A 10,808-nucleotide genomic window follows, 5' to 3' on the forward strand; every position below is an offset into this window, starting at 1 on the left:
GTAAACAAAGCCGTCAAAGATCGAGGAAAGATGTACACGTTCGTAAGTGCTTGCGTAACTGCTTCGTGAATCTGACCCCAGGTTCGTAAGTGCTTGCGTAACTACTTCGTGAATCTGGCCCCTGGTCACAGGCTCCTAGTGGTATTTCGTGTTCCATATTCGTAATGTCTTCCTCATTCTGGGTGAAAATCAGGTCCAATAGGCTCGGTGTTTGCTGCCTCTGGGAGCTAGGAACCTTGAGGGGGGGGGGGGGGGGGGATGGGGTCTGGGCAACTAGGGGGTCTCTACATATATTAAACGTTTGTGCACTTTAGCCAGCCTTATCCGGCCTTACGCGACAGAAAAGTCATCCGGCCCTGCGCAACACCTACCTTATATCCGGCCCTACGCAACACCTACCTTATATCCGGCCCTACGCAACACCTACCTTATATCCGGACACCAGTGACCCCTTCCGAACAGTGTACACACGTACCTGGAAACAACACACTGGTTAGTCGAACACTGTTCGAACACTTCACATGTGTTAGTTCCCTAATATATCACATCACTCTCCTCTCAACTTCCATATGTGCTGCAAGCCTGAGTCACACATACGCGCACACATGGAGCACCAACACATTTATATACATGTAGGTACACACATCTAAATACACATAAGCATACATGCGTGTAATTATATATATTTATACACATGTAAACCATATGTATTTAAATACATGTAAACATATGTATTTAAATACATGTCAATATACATATTCAAATACATGCATATGAGCATAATACACACACACACACACACACACACACACACACACACACACACACACACACACACACACACACACACACACACACGTAAGTGAGAAGTGTGCCTTTGTGGAAGATGAACACAACGTCCAGTCAGTATGGTTAAACCCATTTCCATGTGATAGTTATCTGGACGGGTGACCGCGTGGAGACACTGAATACCCTCGTGCCCATACCCTTAGACCCCTTTAGGGCTCGGGCAACACATACCCTGAAAGAGAGCTACCCCCACACCAAGCACAGATCATTGTTGTAGATATCCTTTGGATGATTCTGTAAGAGTTCTCCTTTTCTCCTTGAAACACTGTGAGGCCATTTATGTCCCTTATGTGTAGTGGAAGCGTGTTGAACAGTCTCGGGCCTCTGATGTTGATAGTTCTCTCTTGAACACTGTGAGGGGTCGGCCAGTTATGTCCCTTATGTGTAGTGGAAGCGTGTTGAACAGTCTCGGGCCTCTGATGTTGATAGTTCTCTCTTGAACACTGTGAGGGGTCGGCCAGTTATGTCCCTTATGTGTAGTGGAAGCGTGTTGAACAGTCTCGGGCCTCTGATGTTGATAGTTCTCTCTTGAACACTGTGAGGGGTCGGCCAGTTATGTCCCTTATGTGTAGTGGAAGCGTGTTGAACAGTCTCGGGCCTCTGATGTTGATAGTTCTCTCTTGAACACTGTGAGGGGTCGGCCAGTTATGTCCCTTATGTGTAGTGGAAGCGTGTTGAACAGTCTCGGGCCTCTGATGTTGATAGTTCTCTCTTGAACACTGTGAGGGGTCGGCCAGTTATGCCCCTTATGTGTAGTGGAAGCGTGTTGAACAGTCTCGGGCCTCTGATGTTGATAGTTCTCTCTTGAACACTGTGAGGGGTCGGCCAGTTATGTCCCTTATGTGTAGTGGAAGCGTGTTGAACAGTCTCGGGCCTCTGATGTTGATAGTTCTCTCTTGAACACTGTGAGGGGTCGGCCAGTTATGTCCCTTATGTGTAGTGGAAGCGTGTTGAACAGTCTCGGGCCTCTGATGTTGATAGTTCTCTCTTGAACACTGTGAGGGGTCGGCCAGTTATGTCCCTTATGTGTAGTGGCAGCGTGTTGAACAGTCTCGGGCCTCTGATGTTGATAGTTCTCTCTTGAACACTGTGAGGGGTCGGCCAGTTATGCCTCTTATGTGTAGTGGCAGCGTGTTGAACAGTCTCGGGCCTCTGATGTTGATAGTTCTCTCTCAGCGTACCTATTGCACACCTCTGCTTTCCAACGGGTGTGTTCCCCACATCCTGTCAGGCCTCCTAATCTCGTGTGAGGTTATGTCAGTGTGCAGATTTAGAAGCAGTCCAGGTGTAAATTATTATGTATCTCTCCTGCTTGCGTTGTTTGAGAAGACAGATTTTATAAGTGTAACCAGTCCGAATAATTTAGTTTTATTGGGTGGATTCTAGCGGTAAAAGATCTTTGTAGGTCAGCAATTTTCCCGGCTCTGAATGGGGCTGTTAGTATGCAACAATATTCCACCCTAGAGAGCAGCAATATTCCACCCTAGAGAGCAACACTATCCCACCCTAGAGAGCAACAATATTCCACCCTAGAGAGCAGCAATATTCCACCCTAGAGAGCAACAATATTCCACCCTAGAGAGCAACAATATTCCACCCTAGAGAGCAGCAATATTCCACCCTAGAGAGCAACAATATTCCACCCTAGAGAGCAACAATATTCCACCCTAGAGAGCAGCAATATTCCACCCTAGAGCAGCAATATCCCACCCTAGAGAGCAGCAATATTCCACCCTAGAGAGCAACAATATCCCACCCTAGAGAGCAACAATATTCCACCCCAGAGAGCAACAATATTCCACCCTAGAGAGCAACAATATTCCACCCTAGAGAGCAACAATATTCCACCCTAGAGAGCAACAATATTCCACCCTAGAGAGCAGCAGTATTCCACCCTAGAGAGCAACAATATTCCACCCTAGAGCAGCAATATCCCACCCTAGAGAGCAGCAATATTCCACCCTAGAGAGCAACAATATCCCACCCTAGAGAGCAACAATATTCCACCCCAGAGAGCAACAATATTCCACCCTAGAGAGCAACAATATTCCACCCTAGAGAGCAACAATATTCCACCCTAGAGAGCAACAATATTCCACCCTAGAGAGCAGCAATATTCCACCCTAGAGAGCAACAATATTCCACCCTAGAGAGCAGCAATATCCCACCCTAGAGAGCAACAATATTCCACCCTAGAGAGCAACAATATTCCACCCTAGAGAGCAACAATATTCCACCCTAGAGAGCAACAATATTCCACCCTAGAGAGCAGCAATATCCCACCCTAGAGAGCAACAATATCTCACCCTAGAGAGCAACAATATTCCACCCTAGAGAGCAGCAATATCCCACCCTAGAGAGCAGCAATATTCCACCCTAGAGAGCAACAATATCCCACCCTAGAGAGCAACAATATTCCACCCTAGAGAGCAACAATATTCCACCCTAGAGAGCAACAATATTCCACCCTAGAGAGCAACAATATTCCACCCTAGAGAGCAGCAATATTCCACCCTAGAGAGCAGCAATATTCCACCCTAGAGAGCAACAATATTCCACCCTAGAGAGCAACAATATCCCACCCTAGAGAGCAACAATATTCCACCCTAGAGAGCAGCAATATTCCACCCTAGAGAGCAACAATATTCCACCCTAGAGAGCAACAATATCCCACCCTAGAGAGCAACAATATTCCACCCTAGAGAGCAACAATATTCCACCCTAGAGAGCAACAATATTCCACCCTAGAGAGCAACACTATTCCACCCTAGAGAGCAGCAATATCCCACCCTAGAGAGCAACAATATTCCACCCTAGAGAGCAACAATATTCCACCCTAGAGAGCAACAATATTCTACCCTAGAGAGCAACAATATTCTACCCTAGAGAGCAACAATATTCCACCCTAGAGAGCAACAATATCCCACCCTAGAGAGCAACAATATTCCACCCTAGAGAGCAACAATATTCCACCCAAGAGAGCAACAATATTCCACCCTAGAGAGCAACAATATCCCACCCTAGAGAGCACTGGTGTCTTGAAGAGAATCCTTACTGGCACGGCATCTCTTGTTTGGAAGATTGCTATCTATCTTGTTGTTTGTCTTGGAGCGGTGACGACAACTTTACAGTGTCCTCTAGAAGCAGTATCACCCAGCATGTATGCTGCTCCTTCGTGGCTGTAGTGAGCTCTGACTGTTGTATACGTGGTGCTGGTTTTTACATTTACATTTCATTTTACACAATAGTAGCAGGAACTTATCTCCAACGGACCTGATAGTTGAGTGGACAGCGCTTCGGATTCGTACTCCTGAGATTCCGGACTCGATTCCCGGTGGGGACGGAAACAAATAGGCAGTTTCTTTCACTTTCATGACCCTGTTCACCTAGCAGTAAACAGGTACCTGGGAGTTAGACAGCTGCTACGGGCTGCTTTCTGGGGATGTGTAACAAAAAGGAGGCCAGGTCGAGGACCGGGCCGCGGGAACGCTAAGCCCCGAATCATCTCAAGATAACCTCAAGACACAATGAGAGCCAAAGGGCGTAGAGATCATTGCATGTATTGCAAGACCCGCCGCTCTGGTGTGGTGGTGTGGCCAGCCATGACAGCAGTAGTCCAACTTGACTAATTCCCCTACTGGCTCCACACACCAACTTGCAGGTGTTAAATGACAGTTGACCAGAGGTAGCCATGACAGTTGACACATGTGGAGGACGTGTTGTGACTGGTGGCGAGAGGGCGCCGCCCGTGTTGGAGGAGGGCGCCGCCCGTGTTGCAGGAGGGCGCCGCCCGTGTTGGAGGAGGGCGCCGCCCGTGTTGGAGGAGGGCGCCGCCCGTGTAGCAGGAGGGCGCCGCCCGTGTTGGAGGAGGGCGCCGCCCGTGTTGGAGGAGGGCGCCGCCCGTGTTGGAGGAGGGCGCCGCCCGTGTTGGAGGAGGGCGCCGCCCGTGTTGGAGGAGGGCGCCGCCCGTGTTGGAGGAGGGCGCCGCCCGTGTTGGAGGAGGGCGCCGCCCGTGTTGGAGGAGGGCGCCGCCCGTGTTGGAGGAGGGCGCCGCCCGTGTTGGAGGAGGGCGCCGAGACGCTGGCCAAGACAGGAGAACGTCTTGAGAACAACAGTTGGCAAGCAAGACTCTGGGACAGAAAAAGTTGAGAGAGCTGGTTCATCTCCAGAGATTATACCGTGTCTTATACCCAGTCCACGTGGGAACTGGTTTGGTCTAGGACACCCCACGGACCAGATTCACGAAGCAGTTACGCAAGCACTTACGAACCTGTCCATCTTTTCTCAATCTTTGGCGGCTTAGTTTACAATTATTAAACAGTTAATGAGCTCCGAAGCACCAGGAGGCTGTTTATAACAATAACAACAGTTGATTGGCAAGATTTGGTGCTTGTAAACTGTTTAATAAATGTAACCAAAGCCGTCAAAGATTGAGGAAAGATGTACACGTTCGTAAGTGCTTCCGTAACTGCTTCGTGAATCTGGGCCCAGGTTGTGATAGAGACTAATTTGGGATATATTATATATATATATATATATATATATATATATATATATATATATATATGTCGTACCTAGTAGCCAGAACGCACTTCTCAGCCTACTATGCAAGGCCCGATTTGCCTAATAAGCCAAGTTTTCCTAAATTAATATATTTTCTCTAATTTTTTTCTTATGAAATGATAAAGCTACCCATTTCATGATGTATGAGGTCAATTTATTTTATTGGAGTTAAAATTAACGTAGATATATTACCGAACCTAACCAACCCTACCTAACCTAACCTATCTTTATAGGTTAGGTTAGGTAGCCGAAAAAGTTAGGTTAGGTTAGGTAGGTTAGGTAGTCGAAAAACAATTAATTCATGAAAACTTGGCTTATTAGGCAAATCGGGCCTTGCATAGTAGGCTGAGAAGTGCGTTCCGGCTACTAGGTACGACATATATTATATATATATATATATATATATATATATATATATATATATATATATATATATATATATATATATATATATATATATTATTAAATATGACCGAAAAAGTAAGATTAATAATTCTAACACGAATTTTCTCGATCTTTCTTACGTTTCTTTTCACTGTTGATGGTAATGCAAAAATCAATTCTCCAAAATTCATTTTTATTTCTAGTCTGACACGACACTTGAGCGCGTTTCGTAAAACTTATTACATTTTCAAAGACTTTAGTTTACACACACACACAACTTTAACTGAATAGAGCTTAAACATCTTCGAGTTTTTATGCCTACATTTGGGTGAGGTGACATGTTACAACAGTTTTGGATGAGGTGAAAAAATTTTAACACAAGACAGGACACGAAACAATGGGTATTAAAGGTAGGTAACTGCATAAGGCCTATTTTTATTGGCCCATATTTCTTGATGCTTCTATATTGGAGTGGAGTCTTGAAGTGGGTAGAATATAGTTGTGCATTAATTGGCTGTTGATTGCTGGTGTTGACTTCTTGATGTGTAGTGCCTCGCACATGTCAAGCCGCCTGCTATCGCTGTATCTATCGATGATTTCTGTGTTGTTTACTAGGATTTCTCTGGTGATGGTTTGTTTGTGGGAAGAGATTATATGTTCCTTAATGGAGCCCTGTTGCTTATGCATCGTTAAACACCTGGAAAGAGATCTTTTAAAGCGTTCTGCTTTGTGTCTGGAGAGTTTCTCATGAGTAGGTTGGCCGTTTTTTTGGTTTTATAGTAAATTGTCAGTTGTATCTTCTGATTTTTGTCTGTAGGGATAACGTTTCTACTAACAATATCTTTCAGGACCCTTTTCTCCGTTTTATGGGCTGTGGAAAAGAAGTTCCTGTAAAATAGTCTAATAGGGGGTACAGGTGTTGTGTTAGTTGTCTCTTCAGAGGTTGCATGGCGTTTCACTTTCCTTCTTATGATGTCTTCCACGAAACCATTGGAGAAGCCGTTGTTGACTAGGACCTGCCTTACCCTACAGAGTTCTTCGTCGACTTTCTTCCATTCTGAGCTGTGGCTGAGAGCACGGTCGACATAAGCGTTAACAACACTCCTCTTGTACCTGTCTGGGCAGTCGCTGTTGGCATTTAGGCACATTCCTATGTTTGTTTCCTTAGTGTAGACTGCAGTGTGGAAAACTCCGCTCCTTTCCATGACTGTTACATCTAGAAAGGGCAGCTTCCCATCCTTCTCCATCTCGTAAGTGAAACGCAACCCAGAATTCTGTTCAAATGCCTCCTTCAGCTCCTGCAGATGTCTGACATCAGGTACCTGTGCAAAAATGTCGTCAATATACCTGCAGTATATGGCCGGTTTCAAGTTCATGTCGACTAAGATATGTAGGTATCAACATATCAGACAACAACATCTCTTTCCAGGCGTTTAACGATGCATAAGCAACAGGGCTCCATTAAGGAACATATAGCCTCTTCCCATAACCAAACCATCACCAGAGAAATCTTAGCAAACAACACAGAAATCATCGATAGATACAGCGATAGCAGGCGGCTTGACATGTGCGAGGCACTACACATCAAGAAGTCAACACCAGCAATCAACAGCCAATTAATGCACAACTATATTCTACCCACTTCAAGACTCTGCTCTAATATAGAAGCATCAAGAAATATGGGCCAATAAAAATAGGCCTTATGCAGTTACCTACCTTTAATACCCATTGTTTCGTGTCCTGTCTTGTGTTAAAATTTTATTTTCACCTCATCCAAAACTGTTGTAACATGTCACCTCACCCAAATGTAGGCATAAAAACTCGAAGATGTTTAAGCTCTATTCAGTTAAAGTTGTGTGTGTGTGTAAACTAAAGTCTTTGAAAATGTAATAAGTTTTACGAAACGCGCTCAAGTGTCGCGTCAGACTAGAAATAAAAATGAATTTTGGAGAATTGATTTTTGCATTACCATCAACAGTGAAAAGAAACGTAAGAAAGATCGAGAAAATTCGTGTTAGAATTATTAATCTTACTTTTTCGGTCATATTTAATAATATATATATATATATATATATATATATATATATATATATATATATATATATATATATATATATATATATAAGAGCAGAATCAATTTCATCACTGAATTCTCTGTATTACTGTCAATGTGGCGGCCATACAGGGACTTCGCGAATGACCAACGACAAAGTACTTGAAAATATGATGTCAATATTGAATGTAAGTGTACACATGGGCGTGAAGAACTGTTATGACAATACCTTACAGCCGCCTACTCCAAGACCAGCCACGTGGCATCGTCACACACACACACCTCGTAGCCTGGAGGATAGCGCGCAGGACTCGTAATTCTGTGGCGCGGGTTCGATTCCCGCACGAGGCAGAAACAAATGGGCAAAGTTTCTTTCACCCTGAATGCCCCTGTTACCTAGCAGTAAATAGGTACCTGGGAGTTAGTCAGCTGTCACGGGCTGCTTTCTGGGGTGTGTGTGGTGTGGGAAAAAATAGTAGTAGTTAGTAAACAGTTGATTGACAGTTGAGAGGCGGGCCGAAAGAGCAAAGCTCAACCCCCGCAAACACAACTAGGTGAATACACACACATACACACACACACACACACATGGAGCCCGTACCTTGTCAAGCACAAGACGAAGCTGGAAAAAGTTCAGAGGTATCCCACTAGACTAGTCCCAGACCTAAGAGGCATGAGTTACGAGTTAAGGCTGCGGGAAATGCACCTTACGACACTGGAAGACAGAAGAGTAAGGAGAGACATGATCACCACATACAAAATTATCAGGGGAATTGACAGGGTAGACAAGGATGAAATATTTAACAAGGGTGGTACACGCACACAAGGGGACACATGTGGAAGCTGAGTACCCAAATGAGCCACAGAGACGTTAGAAAGATTTTTGTCAGTGTCAGGGTAGTTAACAGATGGAATGCACTAGGAAGCAATGTGGTGGAGGCTGACTCCATACACAGTTTCAAGTGTAGATATGATAGAGCCCAATAGGCTCAGGAACCTGTACACCAGTTGATTGATAGTCGAGAGGCGGGACCAAAGAGCCAGAGCTCAACCCCCGCAAGCACAACTAGGTGAGTACACACACATGTCGTTTCCCCCCCCCCACACACACATGTCGTTTCCCCCCCCCCACACACACATGTCGTTTCCCCCCCCCCACACACACATGTAGTCCCCCCCCCCCACACACACATGTAGTCCCCCCCCCCACACACACATGTAGTCCCCCCCCCCCCACACACACATGTAGTCCCCCCCCCCCCACACACACACATGTAGTCCCCCCCCACACACACACACACATGTAGTCCCCCCCCACACACACATGTAGTCCCCCCCCACACACACATGTAGTCCCCCCCCCCCCCACACACACATGTAGCCCCCCCCCCCCCCAGACCACATACCAAATACACACAAATAAGGAGGACCCGAAGACTGTAAGTACAACTATATCATTAACACGAAGTGTAACTCTGAAGTAATGGGTGGACACCTGAGACCTGCTGCGTCATCCCTAGGGTGGCCCTCGGGGGAGGGAAGGAGGGGGGGGGAGAGATGGTGAGAACTGCTGCGTCATCCCTAGGGTGGCCCTCTGGGGAGGGAAGGAGGGGGGGGAGAGATGGTGAGAACTGCTGCGTCATCCCTAGGGTGGCCCTCGGGGGAGGGAAGGAGGGGGGGGAGAGATGGTGAGAACTGCTGCGTCATCCCTAGGGTGGCCCTCGGGGGAGGGAAGGAGGGGGGGGAGAGATGGTGAGAACTGCTGCGTCATCCCTAGGGTGGCCCTCGGGGGAGGGAAGGAGGGGGGGGAGAGATGGTGAGAACTGCTGCGTCATCCCTAGGGTGGCCCTCGGGGGAGGGAAGGAGGGGGGGGGAGAGATGGTGAGAACTGCTGCGTCATCCCTAGGGTGGCCCTCGGGGGAGGGAAGGAGGGGGGGGAGAGATGGTGAGAACTGCTGCGTCATCCCTAGGGTGGCCCTCGGGGGAGGGAAGGAGGGGGGGGAGAGATGGTGAGAACTGCTGCGTCATCCCTAGGGTGGCCCTCGGGGGAGGGAAGGAGGGGGGGGAGAGATGGTGAGAACTGCTGCGTCATCCCTAGGGTGGCCCTCGGGGGAGGGAAGGAGGGGGGGGGAGAGATGGTGAGAACTGCTGCGTCATCCCTAGGGTGGCCCTCTGGGGAGGGAAGGAGGGGGGGGAGAGATGGTGAGAACTGCTGCGTCATCCCTAGGGTGGCCCTCTGGGGAGGGAAGGAGGGGGGGGGAGAGATGGTGAGAACTGCTGCGTCATCCCTAGGGTGGCCCTCTGGGGAGGGAAGGAGGGGGGGGAGAGATGGTGAGAACTGCTGCGTCATCCCTAGGGTGGCCCTCTGGGGAGGGAAGGAGGGGGGGGAGAGATGGTGAGAACTGCTGCGTCATCCCTAGGGTGGCCCTCTGGGGAGGGAAGGAGGGGGGGAGAGATGGTGAGAACTGCTGCGTCATCCCTAGGGTGGCCCTCTGGGGAGGGAAGGAGGGGGGGGAGAGATGGTGAGAACTGCTGCGTCATCCCTAGGGTGGCCCTCTGGGGAGGGAAGGAGGGGGGGGGAGAGATGGTGAGAACTGCTGCGTCATCCCTAGGGTGGCCCTCTGGGGAGGGAAGGAGGGGGGGGAGAGATGGTGAGAACTGCTGCGTCATCCCTAGGGTGGCCCTCTGGGGAGGGAAGGAGGGGGGGGAGAGATGGTGAGAACTGCTGCGTCATCCCTAGGGTGGCCCTCTGGGGAGGGAAGGAGGGGGGGGGAGAGATGGTGAGAACTGCTGCGTCATCCCTAGGGTGGCCCTCTGGGGAGGGAAGGAGGGGGGGGAGAGATGGTGAGAACTGCTGCGTCATCCCTAGGGTGGCCCTCTGGGGAGGGAAGGAGGGGGGGGAGAGATGGTGAGAACTGCTGCGTCATCCCTAGGGTGGCCCTCTGGGGAGGGAAGGAGG

At 48.4% G+C, this 10,808-nt stretch overlaps 1 protein-coding gene across 7 annotated transcripts in view; it reads right to left on the reverse strand.

Moving 5' to 3' along the window:
- Positions 1-10,808, reverse strand: part of Cen (cerebellar degeneration-related protein 2-like) — a 621,507-nt gene that overhangs the window by 205,516 nt on the left and 405,183 nt on the right. The gene's annotated exons all lie outside the window — the stretch shown is intronic.

Source organism: Procambarus clarkii, chromosome 79, assembly GCF_040958095.1.
Source record: "Procambarus clarkii isolate CNS0578487 chromosome 79, FALCON_Pclarkii_2.0, whole genome shotgun sequence".
In the NCBI taxonomy this organism is placed as follows: domain Eukaryota; kingdom Metazoa; phylum Arthropoda; class Malacostraca; order Decapoda; family Cambaridae; genus Procambarus; species Procambarus clarkii.